We start from the raw sequence: 18,517 nt of genomic DNA, 5'->3' as shown, positions 1-18,517 counted from the left end.
AGTCTATCGAAATCCCAATAAAAATCTCTCTTTTCCTTCACAGATAAAGTCATTACTATGTCACCCTGGACACATTCATTTCACTCATTGAGGATATAATCCTGGGTGTTCTCCCATTTACCAAAATTATCTGTTTTTCCTTGTATTCTTCCTTTAAGAGGGTTCCACTTACCACCAGAATGTACTGAAAGCAGTCTTTTAATCAATGTGTATAATGAGAAGGAAGACTTAAACACATACGGGAAATGGCATTCATTGTTCTAACTCAGAATACATTAAAACTTTCAAGTAAGGTTCTTTTATAAGAGATTATGTTGCAGTTATTTTCCTTAAAGCATCTGAAGAACCCACTGGTTCCTTCCTTCTCCAACTGAAAAAAAAACAACATAATTCTCATAAAGTGATTCACTTCTCTTCCAAAGTTATTATTTGGTACAATAACGTCTTCATGGCTTTTTTCACCTCCACAGTTCTCACGGTACACCAAGGGGTTTAACATGGGGGTAATGAAAACATAGAATACAGCCATTCCTTTATCCATGGGGAAGGTGGAGACGGGCCTCTTGTATGTGAAGATACAGGGAACGAAGAATAGCACGACGACTGCGATGTGAGAGTCACAGGTGGGGAGGGCTATGTGCCTTCCCTCCGAACTATAACTTTTTATGGAGTTCAAGATGACCACGTAGGAGACGACCAACATGAGAAAACAGATAGTGGAAATCAGGCCGCTGTTGGCAGTCACCGACAGGCCCACAACATAGGTGTCTGTGCAGGTGAATTCCAACAAAGGGTACATGTCACAGAGAAAATTATTAATGACATTGGGACCACAGAAGGGCAGCCAGAATAGGAAGAGAATCTGAATTATTGAATGAAAGAAACCCATTACCCAGGCCACACCCACCAGTAGGGCACACACCTGCCGGTTCATGATGATCAAATAGTACAGGGGTTTGCAGATGGCCATGTAACGGTCATAGGCCATCACGATGAGAAGGATGGCCTCTGTCCCTCCCAAGAAGTGTGAAAAAAGAGCTGGACCATACAGCTCTCATAGAAGATGACTTTCCTGGCAGGCAGGCTGTCTACAATCATTTTTAGAGTAGTGGAAGAGGAGTCTATGGCATCTATTAAAGGTAGGTACGAGAGGAAGTAATACATAGGGGAGCTGAGATTCTGGCTGGCCTTGATGGTTATGACTATAGGCAGGTTTCCCAAAAGAGTTACCGGGTAGATGATTGGGAACAAAACAAATAAACGTTTCTGCAACTCTGGATTCTGGGTAAGACCCAAGAGAATGAATTCGGTCACATTGTTCCTTTTTTCCATAGATTCGGTGTTGGTGATGAACATATTGGTGAGCGTGCATAACAGAGGACTAGTTTACCTGAAAAGATAAAGATAATGAATTTCTTTAGCACTGTTTTTTTCCCATGGAACCCAAGATACTTTAATTCTACTACCTAAAATTTCAGTCATTCTTAAAACACCTTATTCCCATTTGACAGAAATAAAAATCAAGCCAAGTAACTTGTATTATACCCCACCTTCAGCCAAGGGTTATCAATCAATTAATGGTATTTACTGAGTGCTTACTCTATGCAGAGTGCTGTACTAAATGCTTTGAAATGCTGAATCCAGTATTCTTTCCACTTCGTTCAGAGCTTGTCAGCCAGCGTGGCTAGTACCAACAGACTGAGCTCCCTCCTTTTTCTCTCCTCTCCCTCCCCTCCCAAATGCTGCCACTCCCTGCCTCTACACTACTCCCTTCCTCTTCCCACACATTTGCATATATTTGTACATATTTATTACTATATTTAATGTGTATAGAGCCATAACTTTATTTATTCTGATGGCACTGACACCTGTCTATTTGTGTTGCTTTGTTGTCGGTCTCCCCCTTCTAGACTGTGAGCCCGTTGTTGGGTAGGGATCATCTCTATATGTTGCCGATTTGTATTTCCCAAGCGCTTAGTAGAGTGCTCTGTACACAGTAAGCACTCAATAAATACGATTGAATGAATGAATGGTAGCATTTCACTTGGACTTTCACCCTTTATTCACCCCTCCCTAAGCCCCATAGAATTTATGCATCTACCTGTAATATATTTGTTTATAATTAATGTTTGTCTCCCCCTCTTGATTGTAAACTCATGTGAGCAAAGGACATGTCTACCAACTCTGTTGTATTGTATTTTCCTAAGCACTTAGTAGAGTGCTTGAGCAGCAGCATGGGCTAGAAGAGCACAGGCTTGGGAGTTAGAGATCATGCATTCTAATCCCAGCTCCGCCACTTGTCAGCTATGTGGGCCTGGGCAAGTCGCTTAAATCCTCTGTGCCTCAGTTCCCCCATCTGTAAAATTGGGATGAAGACTGTGACACCCATGTGGGACAACATGATTACCTTGTATCTACCCCAGCGCTTAGAACAGTGCTTAACACAAATTAAGTGCATAACATATACCATTATCATCATCATCATCAGTGCCCTCCCCACAGTAAGTGCTCAATAAATGTGATTGATTGACTTATGGATTTCACAGTACACTGGATCTCCCAACAGAGGCCATTTTGCTTTACTGAGGGATGATTAGAATAATAATAATGATAATAATGACATTTGTTAAGCACTTACTATGTGCCAAGCACATTTCTAAGCACTGTGGTAGATACAAGGTAATCGGGATGTCCCACGTTGGGCTCACAGTCTTACTCCCCATTTTATAAATGGGGAAACTGAGGCACAGAGCAGTTAATTGACTTGTCCAAAGTCACACAGCTGACATGTGGCAGGGCCAAGATTAGAAGCCACGACTTCTGACTCCCAAGCCCGTGTTCGTTCCACTAAGCCACGAATAGGCTTGCTCAATTGTTTTCTTTAGACAAGTGTTGTCTCTTTTTAGTAGATAATGGGTACTTACTGTTATGTTAAGTTTATTCCATCCTGTCACTGTGACTGCCTCCAATGGCATAAGGTAGAACAATTAAACGTGCCTTATTCAGAAACTCCTGCTTCTGTGATTCCACTCCAGAGAGACTCCCTTATAGGTAATGGGCTCTATTGGTGAGAGGAAGCACATGGCCACAAAGATTCCTGAAAATGTGCATAATCCATAAAACTAACAACTCTCTGCTTTTTTACTCTCAAAATAAGTGGTTTATTTATTGATATAAGGATATTGGATCCTCTTTCATGCCCTATTAGCAATTAATCAATCATTCGATCAGTGGTATTTATTGAATGCCTCGAGTGCTGTATTCAATGCCTGGGAGAATACAATGCAATAGAGATTGCAACCCGTTGTGAGCAGGGAATATGTCTATTATATTGCTATATTGTACTCTTCCAAGTACTTAGTATAGTACTCTGCACATAGTAAATGCTCAATAAATATGATTAACTGATCCCTGCCCACAAGGAGATTACAAAGTGGAGGGCGAGGCAGACATTAAAATACATGATAGATAGTTATGCACATACGTGCTGTGGGGCTGGAATAAATTTCAAAGTGTTTAAATTTCAAACACTTTGAAATAAATTTCAAAGGGTAGAGACCCAAGTGCAGGTAATGCAGAAGACAGGGAAAATTGGAGAAGTGAGGGCATAGTCAGGAAAAGGTTCATGGTGGAGACCTAATTTTAGAAGCGCTTTGAAAATGGGGAGAATAGTGCTTTCAGAAACAAGGACACTCACAACGAGAAACATACCTGGAAGTCTACTCCTTTCCTTCCAGACATAAGTTTCTATTAAATCCCCTCTTGGGCTTATGATTCCCAGAAGAAAACATATGGAAATGTGTAGGACTGTTCCTTTAAAGCATTGCCCTTGCCCCTCCCCGCTTCTTGCTCTCCCTCTTTAACAAATAATTCTCAACTCCTGAGTTTCCTTGTATCCTATATCCTGTATCTTTTCTCTCGAACTTTCAATGCCCACCCACTCTTTATATCAATCAATTAATGACTCAATCAATCAATGTATTGAATGTCTACGGTTCTAGTTCTGGTTCTCCTAACTCTTTGGCCGCTCAGTCTCAGTCCCTTTTGCAGGCTCCTCCTCTGCCTCACATCCTTTAATTGTGGAGGTGCCTCAAGGTTCAGTTCTGGGTCCCCTTCAATTGTCCATCTGCATCCACTCCCTCTCACCTGCTCCCCTGGCTCCAAGTACCTACCATCTCTATGCAGATGATTCCCAAATATACATCTCCAACCCAGATCTCTCTCCTCTGCAGTCTCATATTTCCTCCTGCCTTCAAGACATCCCTACTTAGATGTACCACCGACAACTCAAATGTAACATGTCCTAAACAGCACTCTCTTATCTTCCCACCCAAACCCTGCCCTCCCCATGAGTTTCTCATCACTACACACAGCACCACCATTCTCTCTAACTCAAAAGCTCATAATGTTGGTGTTATCCTCGACTCAACTCTCTCATTCAACTCACATATTCAATCTGTCACTAAATCCTGTAAGTCCAACGTTTACAACATCGCTACAATTTTCCTTTTCCTCTCCATCCAAACTGCTACCACGTTAATCCAAGCACTATCCTATCCCACCTTGATCACTGTAATCCCCTCCTTGCTAATCTCCCTGCCTCCCATCTCTCCCCACTCTAATCCATACTTAATTCTGCTGCCCAGATTATTTTTCTACAAAAACATTCAGCCCATGGCTCCCCACTCTTCAAGAACCTCCACATCAAACAGAAACTCCTTAACCGTCAGCTTTAAAGCACTTAATCACGTTCCCTTGCCTACATTACCTCGCTACTCCCTACTATAACCCAGCCCAAACACTTCACTCCTCTAATGCCAACATACTCACTGCACCTTGATTTCATCAAAGTCATTGCCCGACTTCTTGCCCATATTCTGCCTCTGTCCTGGATGCCCTCCCTTTTCATATCCAACAGACAATCACTCTCCCCACCTTCAGAGCCTCGTTGAAGTCACATCTCCAAGAGTATTTTACCGAATAAGCCCTGATTTCGTCCTCTGCCACTCTCTTCTGCATCACCTTTGCATTTGGATTTGCATCACTCCCTCAACCTCACAGCACTTATGTTACATATCTGCAATTTATGTATTTATATTGTCTGTCTCTCTCTCTAGCCTGTAAGCTCACTGTGGGTAGGGAACATATATATTAACTATACTATATTATACTCTCCGAAGCGCTTAGTACCGTACTCTAAACACAGCAAATACTTAACAATTGTGGTTGATTGATTGATTGGTTACTATGTGCAGAGCAGTGCAGTGAGTGCTTGGGTGAGTACAAATGTGGGCAATATTTCTGAAGGGCCAAATATAAATATAGTGAAAATGGCATTTTTGAGCACCTGTATACATCTGAGATTTCCAATAGACACACAAAACTGGTTTTGGATTTGGGACAAATTAGGTCAATTCATAATTTTATTCACAGTTTTATGGGGCTTATCAGTGTCCTAAGTATGTGGTTTTCCAATTAGCTGTCTTGATATTAGCACATGAAGGAGAAACGGACATTCATATGGACTTTATAGTCTCCATACATAATAATCATTACAGAAAAATGCTGGCCAATAAGAGAATAAAATTCCTTTCACTGAGATGAAAAAAAGTCATTGAACTAATGATCAGCCAGAATGGAAGAGATATATCTGCTAAATGTGAAACATTAAAGTGGATAATTTCCTGTGATTTTTGTAGAATTGCCCTCCAACCTCAGTAGCTCATTTGATAAACTACTTTAGCTAGTAGCTCACAGGATATTCCCTCTCAGACACGCTCATGGATTGAAAGCTGCATCGGTCGCTCTCTTCTCCTATCCATATTTCATTCTAAGCTCAGCATAATTTTATTTTTATTGCATTTGTTAAGTGCTTACTTTGTGCCTGGCACTACACTAAGTGCTGGGGTAGATACATGCTAATCAGATTGGACACAATTCATGTCCCACAATGGGCTTACAATCTTAATGTCCTTTTTACAGCTGAGGTAACTGAGTGAAGTGACTTGCCCAAGGTCACACAGCAAGCTAAGGTCAGGGCAGGGATTATAACCCAGTTTCTTCTGACTCCCAGACCCGAGCTCTATCCATCTAGCCACACTGGTTTTCAAAAATGCTGATCTTTCTAATATGTTATTCTGCCACAACTCTCCACTCCTCAAAAACCTCCAATGGTTTTCCGGTCCTCTCCACATCAAGTAGAAACTCCTAAATCTGGCTTTAAAACACTCAATAAACTCTGCCCTTCCTAGTTTTCCATTATCTTTTCCCATTACACTCAACTAGCTCTCTTCGCTCCTCCCAGAGAGTGCTTCATTCTTGTCTCTTCTGCTAGGGATTGCTTTCTCGTGCTTTTCTCTCTGCCTGGAACTCACTCCCCCTGCAAATCCTACAGAAGACCTTCAGCCACACTTCCTCAAACTCCCCAATTTCAAAGTGTTACTGAAATCATATCTCCGACAAAGAGATCTACTCGGATGAATTATTTCTACTACTCAGGCTATGTTTCCTTCAATTGCCAACTCAGCACTTCTGTGTCATCTGAGGACCTACAAACTCAAGATTCCATAACACTATGTCTATATCTTATAATAATCAATTATTCAAGCATTAATTAATGTACACATCCCCTTTTGCTCTTTCCTCCTGTCTCTACTTTATTTCAGTATCCGTTTCCCCTGCTAAAATGCAAGCTCCTTAAGGGCAAGGACCATGTCTACTAATTCCATTGTACTCTCCCAAGAGCTTAGTACAGTGCTCTACACACGATAGGTGCTCAGTAAATTGATCAATTTACAGTATCCTGACTTCTCCAAGATGAAAACAAAGTGTGACTTTTTCTTGGGAGGCGTGATTAAAGACCCATCCAAACACTCACTTTCTGTGCCTTCTTATATGTGCATTTCTTCCTCTGTTCCCTGTTCACCCAACTCCAGCAATGGCTTGCTCCAATTACAGTGTCCTTGAGGCAGAAAAGGCACAAACCTAAAATGGGTACGTGAAAGGAACTGGTGGACACTCCATTCCAGCCACAACCATGTTTCCCAGCTTTGTTTCCTTACCCCCGCCAAAGATACAAAATCTTAGAAAATAGAAAAGCATCAGGTCTGAGATTCCATAAGAATCCAAATGGCTTCTGGATAAACCTAAAATAGGCCTGAGATCTCTTTTCTTGGAGTAAAGTCCGGATTTAGAGCAGCAAATGAATTTTAGTCCAATTTTCTTTCATTGAAAATCTTTCTCTGCAATATTAGCTCACGATCTTCCTCTCAGAACATCTAGATCCTTTATGAAGGAGGACTTCTAAGTGCACTAAAAACTTGGTGAATTTTCCAAGTCAATCAGAAAGAATACATATTGCTGGGACTGTGACAAACATCTCTACCTGACTCGATATGTCCATCCTTGCTCTAGGTCAGCCCTGAAGCAGCTTCATTAAATAGACTGTTTCTCCTCTCACATTTGAACTGGATTCTGCAGATATTCAGGAACCTCATAACATTCTGTCTAATCAGCCTCAAGGGAATATGACCAATCTCTCCTTGCAGAAGGTTTGCCCAAGATGATGCCAAATGAAATTTTGCTTTAGAAAAATGAGTATAGATGCGGGGAAGGAAAATCATATTTTCACTGGATTTCCACCCTAAAACAGGAATTATTTCTGGTCCTCTTATGACCATCGTCAAATTGCCAGGCACCAGAACCTAGCAACCAAATGTCCCTTGGTGATTTGGAGAAGATAGCTGAGAAAAGTTTTCAGATAATTTTGGAAGGAAATTTTCCAGCTCATTTATCTATGTATTTTAAGGAAAAGAGATTGCTCACTTGCTTGGCTGACTTTTGCATCTCTGATTTCACACATTTGTCAAGTGGAGACAGCATCGGTGGGCACTTTAGGTTGATAATGTTGTTAATAGACAAAATTATTCAATGGTATTTATTGAGCACTTTCTCTGAGCAGAGCATTGTACTAAGTGCTTGCTAGAGTAAAATACATCAGAGCTGGTGCACACATTCACTGCCCACAACAAGCATACAATCTAGAGGACAAAAGAGTTAAATCTGACAAATAGAATGCTCCCTTAGGAAAATAGCCCGTGATAGATCCTGGCAACAGGAAGCAAAATTATCAGTTCAGAAAACAAAAACAAAGATGAAGAGAGCACAGGTCCTACTAAAACTAATCCATTCCAGGTTTATTTAACATTTGGTCTTATTATGTATGGTAAGTCCACTTGGTTTTACTGAATGTTCTATTTTTTCTCAGTTTAACAGATTTCTCTTTAAATTCAGGCAAAACTTGGGCTCGCACTCCAACTTTGCCTTCCTGCTTGCCTGACTGTCAAGAGTCTTTCTGATGGACAGTTTTGTCCAGATTCACGAATCCTATTCCTGGATGTTCCCTGTTCTATTCCCAAACCAAGCCAACCCTTGGCCCCCAGTGACCACATTTTGCGGGGACGGAATACTTCAAACCCACAAAAAACCTTTATTCAAGGGTATTTCATGAATGTAACCAAAATTAATGCATTACTTCTGACAGAATGCATGGATGAACATATTATCCAGAAATGCCGGGTCATCTACACTGAAGGTTTATGTAGGTAACATCCATTTAAGAATGGGAATCCATCAGCAGTAGAGATGGTGTCCATTAAAGTGGCCTTTCAAAACATACAAGGCTCCAGCTCACTTGGCATCTTCCTGAAGACTTCATTCTCCTATTACTAATGCCAACTGTTTCACTGTATCTCGATCTCCTCTATCTCACCATCGACATCTTGCCCACATCTTGCCTCTGGCCTGGAATGCCCTTCCTTCTCATATCCAACAGGCAATTACTCTTCCCCTCTTTGAAGTCTCATTGAAATTACATCTCTTCCAAAAGGCCTTCCCTAAGTCCTCCTTTCCTTTTCCACTCCATTTTGCATTAATTTGACTTGTTTCCTTTAATCATCCTCCCTCCCAGCACCACAGAACTTACATACACATCTATAATTTTATTTATATTAATGTCTGTCACCCCCTGTAGACTGTAAGCTCATTGTGGGCAGGGAATGTGCCTGTTATAGTGTTATATTGTACTCTCCCAAGTGCTAAGTATAGAGCTCTGCACACAGAAAGCACTCAATAAATACGATTTACTGATTGGCTGTCACCATATCCCATGTGCTCCACTATGTCTTGGTAAAAAGAGGTAAGAAGCTGCAGAGTTTGTTTTTTTATTTTGTAATATTTAATTTTTAATGGTGTTTGTTGGGTGTTTACTGTATGCCAGGCATTCAGTCATTCATTCAATTGTATTTATTGAGTGCTTACTGTGTGTAAAACACTATACTAACCTAAGCGTGTGAAAGAGTACAATATAACAACAGACACACTCCTTGCCCACAACGAGCTCACAGTCCAGAGGGGGAGACAAACATTAATATAAATAAATGGATAGATAGATAAATAAATAAATAAATAAATAAATAAATAAAGCGCAGCATACACAGACACTGTAATAACTGCTGGGGTAAGTACAAGCTAATCAGGTTGAGTACAGTCAACGTACCACATGGGGCTCACAAGCCTAATTCCCATTTTATAAATTAGGTAACTGGGACACAGAGAAGTGCCTTGCCCAAGGTCTCAAAGCATACAAGTGGCACGGCCAGGTTCAGAACCCGAACCCTCCCAGGTTGCTTCAGATTGCATTCTAGAACTGGGAGATCTTCCAAAGGAATTGTCAACTCATTAGTAGGTTGTAAATCATCCCCTCTAACAAGATGAGGTCAGTCAGATAGGGGTGCCCAGAAACAACCATTACCTAATCAAATATCTCTTTAGACAAATAGCACCACCCCTCACCCTCTCCTCTGGCCATCATGTACCTGCTGCTGGTCAAAGAGCTAACATCATTTCATCACATACTACCACCTCTCTGCTGTGGTACTCTGGACACGTAACTTCAATTCTCTGAACCTCAATTACCTCATCTTTAAAATGGAGATTGAGACTGTGAGCCCCAAATGTAACAGGGACCGTATCCAACCCGATTTGCTTATATACACCCAAGCACTTAATACAGTGCCTGGAACATAGTAAGCACTTAAAGAATACCACAATTATCATTATTATTACTATTTCATATGTATACTGCTGAGGATACCACGCCCTTTTGGGGACTCGGTAGTGAGTGAGGAACTGGCAAGTATGATCTGGCACCAGGATCAGAGGAAAGGAAGAATTGGGTCCTTGGATATTGACGGCAACCTCAGGAGATATGCTACAAATAACTAGAGGGAGCAAGTCCAGCAGGATCTAAAATTTGGAAAACCCATTTGTAAGTAAATTTTGAAATCAAAGTTTTCAAATAAAGTTTGATTCTTCTGCTCTTGCTTGAAAGAACAGCGCAACCCTTCCTTCCATCCTTCTCCTTCTCTAAAGGAGGTTTGTATTTGGTTACTTCAGAAAATTGATTGGCCACTTGTATGTCCGCGGTATACTGCGATACCCAGAGTCCCTCGCTTTGTTGTGATATCCAGGATCCCTCGCTTTGTTATGATCCTAGAATTCCTTGCTCTGCTTTCTGCTCATGCGCCGTATATTTCTAACTGCACCACACTTATTTAGGCCTTAGATAAGCCTTTGGCAAGCGGCCATTTAGTGGTAACGACTAAACAGTATCGTTTGCCTGGGGGACAACAGGAGATAACAGATACTGTTGGGGAATTAGAAAAGGTGGGCATTGTACGAACTGCCCGAAGACTATATAACTCCCCGGCCTGGCCAGTTCGAAAACCGGATGGTACTTGGCGTATGACGGTTGATTACCGTGAATTGAATAAGGTGATTCCTCCTTTGCATGCTGCTGTACCATCTATCTCGGATTTGATTGACAAACTGAGCCATGAATTGGGCACATACCACTATGTTTTGGATTTGGCTAATTCATTTTTCTCTGTTGATATTGCCGCCGATTGTCAGGATCAGTTTGCATTTACGTGGAAAGGGCGGCAATGGACATTTATCATCCTCCCGCGGGGATATATTCACAGCCCGACAACCTGTCATGGATTGGTAGCGCAAGATCTCACCTTATGGTCCGTCCCCCAGAATGTTCGGTTATATCATTATATCGATGATATATTGTTAACTTCTGACTCTCTTTCACATCTGGAAACTTCCGCTCCGGCTCTGTTAGAGCATTTGCGGGGGAGAGGATGGGCAGTAAACATGGACAAGGTCCAAGGACCTGGCCTCTCAGTCAAATTCTTGGGGGTTGTTTTTTCGGGTAAGATAAAGATAATACCAGAGGCCGTGATAGATAAGGTGCAGGCTTTCCCCATTCCCACGCTTGTGAGCCATCTGCAGCAATTCCTAGGGCTCTTGGGGTATTGGAGAGTATTTATTCCTCATTTAGCACAGACGCTAAAAACCCTGTATCGTCTAGTGAGGAAAGGAAGTCTCTGGGATTGGGGTGCAAACCAGCAGTCTGCCTTCGCTGCAGCGAAATGGGCAGTAAAAATGGTTCAGACTCTTAATGTTTAGGACACAGCACAGCCGTGTGAGCTGGATGTCCACGTAACCGAAGATGGATTCGGGTAGGGGCTATGGCAACGCGCTGAATGGGTTCGCCACCCGATTGGATTTTGGTCACAATTGGGGAAGGGAGCTGAATGTCTTTGTGGGTTGGGCCCACACTGTTGCAGAGGTGGCTAATAGGTCAGCATGTTGGGTTTGTCCTGACCTCCCAACCAGCTCTTCAGACGGTCTACCATGAAGAATGGATGCCACCAACTGCACAACATGGGGGTGGCTACGGAGCTGGATCTCTCAGGACGATATGCCGCTGTGGAACCAAACTCGGCGAGTGATAGGTGATCTTCTCTACCGACAGTTGAACCGGCGGCGTCCATGGATGAGATACCCCATTTGGGACAGTTTGAGCTGGCTTCCTGCCGTGACTGTCAAGTTAAGCAGCCCCACCAGCCACTGCACTGAACGATGGCATGGACCCCTGAACAGTTATGTGAGATTATACAAGTGCTTTAATGATGAGGTAGCCCAAATGCACAAAGTGGTCCTGCAGAACCGTATGGCTCTGGACTTTCTTACAGCTGCCCAGGGTGGAGTGTGTGTGTTTTTCCACACCGAATGTTGTCTATATATTCCTGATGCCCATCATAACGTGTCCCTTGCTTTAACTGCTTTAAGGCAAGAGACGCAGCTAATCAATGTACTATCCTATGACCCTGTAGGTAATTGGTGACAGTCGCTAACTTTCGGTTGGCATACTGCCATCCTTACGGTACTTGGCTTAGCGCTGGGAATCCTGTATGTTGTTATAGCCTTTATTGTTGCTGTGGTATCTGAATGCAATCTTCCAGTTTCCTCGCCAATGGATCTACGTGGAAGATAACTGTGTAGATTGTGAGGCGAGGATACTGGAGGGGTGGAGTGTATGTCCACGGAATACTGCGATACCCAGAATCCCTGTCTTTGTTGTGATATCCAGGATCCCTCGCTTTGTTATGATACCTAGAATTCCTTGCTCTGCTTTCTGCTTATGCGTCGTATATTTCTAACTGTGCCACACTTATGTAGGCCTTAGATAAGCCTTTGACAAGCGTCCACATTTGTCCGGTTCTGTAGAAAAGCCCGCCCCACACTTGTTGCGGTGCGGATGCTCCACGGGTGTCCCGTGGAAAGGAGCTGTCCTTGCACCAGGACCTCGACCGGCCGCCGCGAGATTAAAGGTGATATGAACCCCATTGCAAAGGCTCCTCTCTCTTTCTTCGGTGTCGCCGATTCCAGAATGAATCTTCTTGGAGCTAAGCTCCTGCGTTACACCACTTCATAACCAGTAGTCCTGGCTGCTCTGTGGCCAAAGTAAGGCGTCTCAAAACATTGACGAATCAGGAGGTGAAAAGCTAAATCTGGGGCATTTTTCAGGAGCTAAAAACTGCTGCAGTAAAATCACCACAGCTCTCCCCCCCCACACACACACACATCTATTTCCCAACCTGAATCGCTCCCCCCTCTCAGTCCAGGTTTAGGGGCAGAGGAAGTGGTCTTGACAGCTACTGAACATGGAGAAGACTTGATTTCCTTTACTTGACTTTTGGATCACCTATTCTCTCTACCAATTAATCAAACAATGACATTTATAGAGTGCTTACTATGTGCAGAGCACTGTTCTAAGCACTTGGGAGAGTGTAATATAAGATAACACGTTGTCTCCTAGTTGTTCTGTGACGTCCTCTCCCTGTTGAAGATCACCTGATCCACGAACCACGTCTCCATCGTTATGAGTGTTGCTATTAGTTCCTGTGTGGGTTTTCTGTGCTTGGTCTTCATCATGGCATATCATCATATGCCTCCATCTTCTCTACTGTACTGAGGATCCCTACAGCTGATAGTCGGTCGAAAGCCTTCTCCACCTGCCAGCCTCAACTTCTGGTTGTCACCGTGTTTCTCACGACATCTGCCTTCGATCACCTCAAGCCACCATCAGAAACCTCCCCGACCCTGGACCTGCTGGTGTCCGTGTTCTACACCGTGGTGCCCCCCGCACTCAACCCCTCATCTACAGCCTGAGGAACCGAGACTTGATGGCCGCCTGGGGTGGATCCTTGGACGGAATGGCTTACGTTTTGGAGAGAAAATCGTCATCGTCTGACTTGAATGATCCCAATATCTGTCAGAGACCTGATGTTTGTACCCACGCATGAGTTACCCAAATTTTCCCGAAGGAATCAATAAATCCATCAATAAATCATATTCATTGAGTGCTTACTGTGTGCAGAGCATTGTACTAAGCGCTTGGGAGAAGATAGTATAACAGAGGTGAAAGACACGTTCGCTGTCTACCACTCAAGAGCACCTATTGTGAATCAACTATGCCTGAGCACTGTAGTAGGTGCTCTGAAGAGAACATTGGAAGTCGTAGGCATGATCAATCAATCAACAGTATTTATTATGACTGTGTCCAGAGCACTGTTCTAAGCACACCAAGCAAAATACAAAGAGTTAGCAGATACAATCCCTGCCTTCAACAAGCTTACAATCTAACGGGAAAAAGCCACCAGAATAAACTATAGAAAAAAAGGAAGAAAGATAAGGGGGTATTTTACTGTGTAAATAATAAAGGTATACACATTGTATTTACACTAATTCTAAGGGGGTTTGTGCGTACTTAAGTTCATAAATGGTACAAGATTCTGAACAGGCAGTTCATTCATTCATTCAATCGTATTTACTGAGTGCTTACTGTGTGCAGAGCACTGTACTAGGCGCTTGGAAAATACAATTCAGCAGTAAAGAGAGACAATCCCTGCCCATAGTGGGCCCACAGTCTAGATAGGGGGAGACAGACAACAAAACAAGTAAATAGGTATCAATAGAAATAAATAGAATTACAGATATATACACAAAAAACAAGTAAACAGGCATTAAGATAAATAAATGGAATTATAGATTGTACATATATACATAAGTATATGTATACACACACATATATATATACATATATATATATATATGAGCAAAAAGAGAGATGGGGCAATGCAGAGGGGAAGGGGAGCTGAGAAAAAGGGAGCTTAGTCTGGGAGGAAAAGGGGGGAATTGTAATAACAATACTTATGGTATTTGTTAAACGCTTACTATTTGCTAAGCACTGCAATAAACACTGGGATGGATACAAGATAATCAGATCTCACATAGGGCTCACAGTAGGAGCAAGAACAGGACTCAAATCCCCATTTTTTCAGATGAGGGAACTGGTGCACAAATAAGTTAAGTGACTTGTCCAAATCACATGGCACGCACATAGTAGAGCCCAGATACCACTGGGCTGTGAGCACTGAACTGTGAGCAAGATACCAGCAGTGGAAAATAGGAAGGCAAAGGAGAGTAAATAGGTTGGCTTGAGGGGAAGCACTGCCTAATGGATAGAGCACGAGCACGGGAGTCAGAAAGACCTGAGTTCTAATCCTGCTCCGCCACTTGTCTTCTGTGACACCTTGGGTAAGTCACTTCATTTCTCTGTGCCTCAGTTACCACATCTGTAAAATGGGGATTAAGACAGTGAGGCCCATGTGGGACAGGGACTGTGTATAACCCAATTTGCTTGTATCCACCCCAGCACTTAATGCAGTGCCTGGTAAGCACTTAATAAGTGCTTACGAAATGCTACAATTATTATTATTATTATTACAAGGGACTAAAGAGTGTGAACTGGGGTGTAGTTGTAGAACAGGGGCACAGAAAAGTGAAGTGAATTACGCAAGGGCACACAGTAGATAATTGGAGGAGATGAAATTGATAATAATAACAATGGCATGGGTTAAGCACTTACTATGTGCAAAACACTGTTGTAAGCGCTGGGGATGATATAAGGTGATCAGATTGTCCCACGTGGGGCTCACAGTCTTCATCCCCATTTTACAGATGAGGTAACTGAGGCACAGAGAATTTAAGTGACTTGCCTAAGTCACAAAGATGACAATTTGCAGAGCCGGGATTTGAACCCATGACCTCTGACTCCCAAGCCCGTGCTCTTTCCATTGAGCCATGCTGATTCTCTATATGATGATGGCATTTATTAAGTCCTTACTATGTGCCAAGCATTGTTCTAACCACTGAGGTTGATACAAGTTAATCAGGTTGTTCCACGTGGGGTTTACAGTCTTAATCTCCATTTTACAGATGAGGTAACTGAGGCCCAGAGAAATTAAGTGACTTGTCCAAAGTCACCCAGCTGGTGAATGGCAGGGTCAGGATTAGAGCCCAAGTCCTCTGACTCCCAGGCCCATGTTCTACCTGCAAGGCCATGTTCCTTCTTTGACTTTGAGAGCTCACTCCCAGCTCATTGAACTGCTGTATTGGACTCTCCCAAGCATTTAGAACAGGGCTCTTCACATAAGAAGCATATAAAGTAGGAGGGAAGACATCAATTTAGAAACACTGATGTTATGGGAGAAGGAATAGGAATAAATCAATCAATTCTGTTTATTGAGAACCTATAGAGGACACGTGATCACTGCCCCCAAGGAGCTTCCATTATATTGGAAGCACCAAGAATAGAACTGTGTAGAAGCAGGGTGCTATTGGGAAGAACACAGGCGTAGGAGTCAAAGGACCTGGGTTCTAATCCCAACTCTACCACTTGTAGGATGTATAGCCATGGGAAAGTGACAATTTCTCTAAGACCCAGTTTTCTCAATAGTAAAATGAGGATTCGATTCCTGTTTTCCCTCCTACTTTGTCTGAGAAGGCAGAAACTAAAATTAATAGGGGATAGGAGATTATCAGAGAACATAAGAATATGAACATGACTGTTGTGACCATTTAGTACAGAGAGAATTAGCCTGGTAGACAGACGGACCTGGATTCTAACCCTGTATCCGCCCCTTGTCCCCTGTATGACCTGTGACCAGTAACTTACCTTTTTGTGCCTCAGTTGCCACATATTTAAATTGGGGATTATGACTGAAAGCACAATATGAGGCACTGACTGTGTCAAACCTGATTATTGACACCCATGCCCATCACCTCTGCCAGCTCTTCCGTACATTCAACTCCCTTCTCAAGCCCCCGGTTCCTCCCCCTCCTCCTTCCCTCACCCCCAACGATCTGGCCTCCTACTTCATTAACAAAATTAAATCCATCAGGTCCGACTTCCCCAAAGTCACTTCCCCCCTTTCTGCAACCCCCCGGCTCTCAATACTCTCTGCTACTCTCCCATCCTTCCCAGCAGTATCCTCAGAGGAGCTCTCCTCCCTCCTCTCAAGTGCTACTCCAGCCACCTGTGCTTCTGACCCCATTCCCTCTCATCTCATGAAATCTCTCGCTCCATCCCTTCTCCCCTCCTTAACGTCCATCTTCAACCGCTCACTCTCCACTGGTTCCTTCCCCTCTGCCTTCAAACATGCCCATGTCTCTCCCATCCTAAAAAAACCCTCTCTTGACCCCACCTCACCTTCTAGTTATCGCCCCATATCCCTCCTACCATTCCTTTCCAAACTCCTTGAACGAGTTGTCTACACGCGCTGCCTAGAATTCCTCAATAACAATTCTCTCCTCGACCCCCTCCAGTCCGGCTTCCGTCCCCTACATTCCACGGAAACTGCCCTCTCAAAGGTCACCAATGACCTCCTGCTTGCCAAATCCAACGGCTCATACTCTGTCCTATTCCTCCTCGACCTCTCAGCTGCCCTCGACACTGTGGACCACCCCCTTCTCCTCAACACGCTATCTGACCTTGGCTTCACAGACTCCGTCCTCTCCTGGTTCTCCTCTTACCTCTCCGGTCGTTCATTCTCAGTCTCTTTTGCAGGCTCCTCATCACCCTCCCATCCCCTTACTGCAGGGGTTCCTCAAGGTTCAGTGCTTGGTCCCCTTCTGTTCTCAATCTACACGCACTCCCTTGGTGACCTCATTCGCTCCCACGGCTTCAACTATCATCTCTACGCTGATGACACCCAGATCTACATCTCTGCCCCTGCTCTCTCCCACTCTCTCCAGGCTCGCATCTCCTCCTGCCTTCAGGACATCTCCATCTGGATGTCTGCCAGCCACCTAAAGCTCAACATGTCGAAGACTGAACTCCTTGTCTTCCCTCCCAAGCCTTGCCCTCTCCCTGACTTTCCCATCTCTGTTGATGGCATTACCATCCTTCCCGTCTCACAAGCCCGCAACCTTGGTGTCATCCTCGACTCCGCTCTCTCATTCACCCCTCACATCCAAGCCGTCACCAAAACCTGCCGGTCTCAGCTCCGTAACATTGCCAAGATCCGCCCTTTCCTCTCCATCCATACCGCTACCCTGCTCATTCAAGCTGTCATCCTATCCCGTCTGGACTACTGCATCAGCCTTCTCTCTGATCTCCCATCCTCCTGTCTCTCTCCACTTCAATCCATACTTCATGCTGCTGCCCGGATTATCTTTGTCCAGAAACGCTCTGGGCATATTACTCCCCTCCTCAAAAATCTCCAGTGGCTACCAATCAATCTGCGCATCAGGCAGAAACTCCTCACCCTGGACTTCAAGGCTCTCCATCACCTTGCCCCCTCCTACCTCACCTCCCTTCTCTCCTTCTACAACCCAGCCCGCAACCTCAGCTCCTCAGCCGCTAATCTCACCGTACCTCGTTCTCGGCTGTCCCGCCATCGACCCCCGGCCCACGTCATCCCCCGGGCCTGGAATGCCCTCCCTCTTCCCATCCGCCAAGCTGTCTCTCTTCCTCCCTTCAAGGCCCTGCTGAGAGCTCACCTCCTCCAGGAGGCCTTCCCAGACTGAGCCCCTTCCTTCCTCTCCGCCTCGTCCCCCTCTCCATCTCCCCCATCTTACCTCCTTCCCTTCCCCACAGCACCTGTATATATGTATATATGTTTGTACATATTTATTATTCTATTTATTTATTTATTTATTTATTTATTTTATTTGTACATATCTATTCTATTTATTTTATTTTGTTAGTATGTTTGGTCTTGTTTTCTGTCTCCCCCTTTTAGACTGTGAGCCCACTGTT

General features: G+C 43.7%; 1 pseudogene; it reads right to left on the bottom strand.

Annotated features, from left to right (window-relative positions):
- Positions 1 to 329: 329 nt before the first annotated feature.
- Positions 330 to 1,332, bottom strand: LOC119921386 (annotated as a pseudogene).
- Between the last annotated feature and the right edge of the window lie 17,185 nt (positions 1,333 to 18,517).

The sequence above is a fragment of the Tachyglossus aculeatus genome, assembly GCF_015852505.1.
Source record: "Tachyglossus aculeatus isolate mTacAcu1 chromosome 12 unlocalized genomic scaffold, mTacAcu1.pri SUPER_6_unloc_2, whole genome shotgun sequence".
Classification (NCBI taxonomy): domain Eukaryota; kingdom Metazoa; phylum Chordata; class Mammalia; order Monotremata; family Tachyglossidae; genus Tachyglossus; species Tachyglossus aculeatus.
This window is presented reverse-complemented; position numbering and strand designations above follow the sequence as displayed.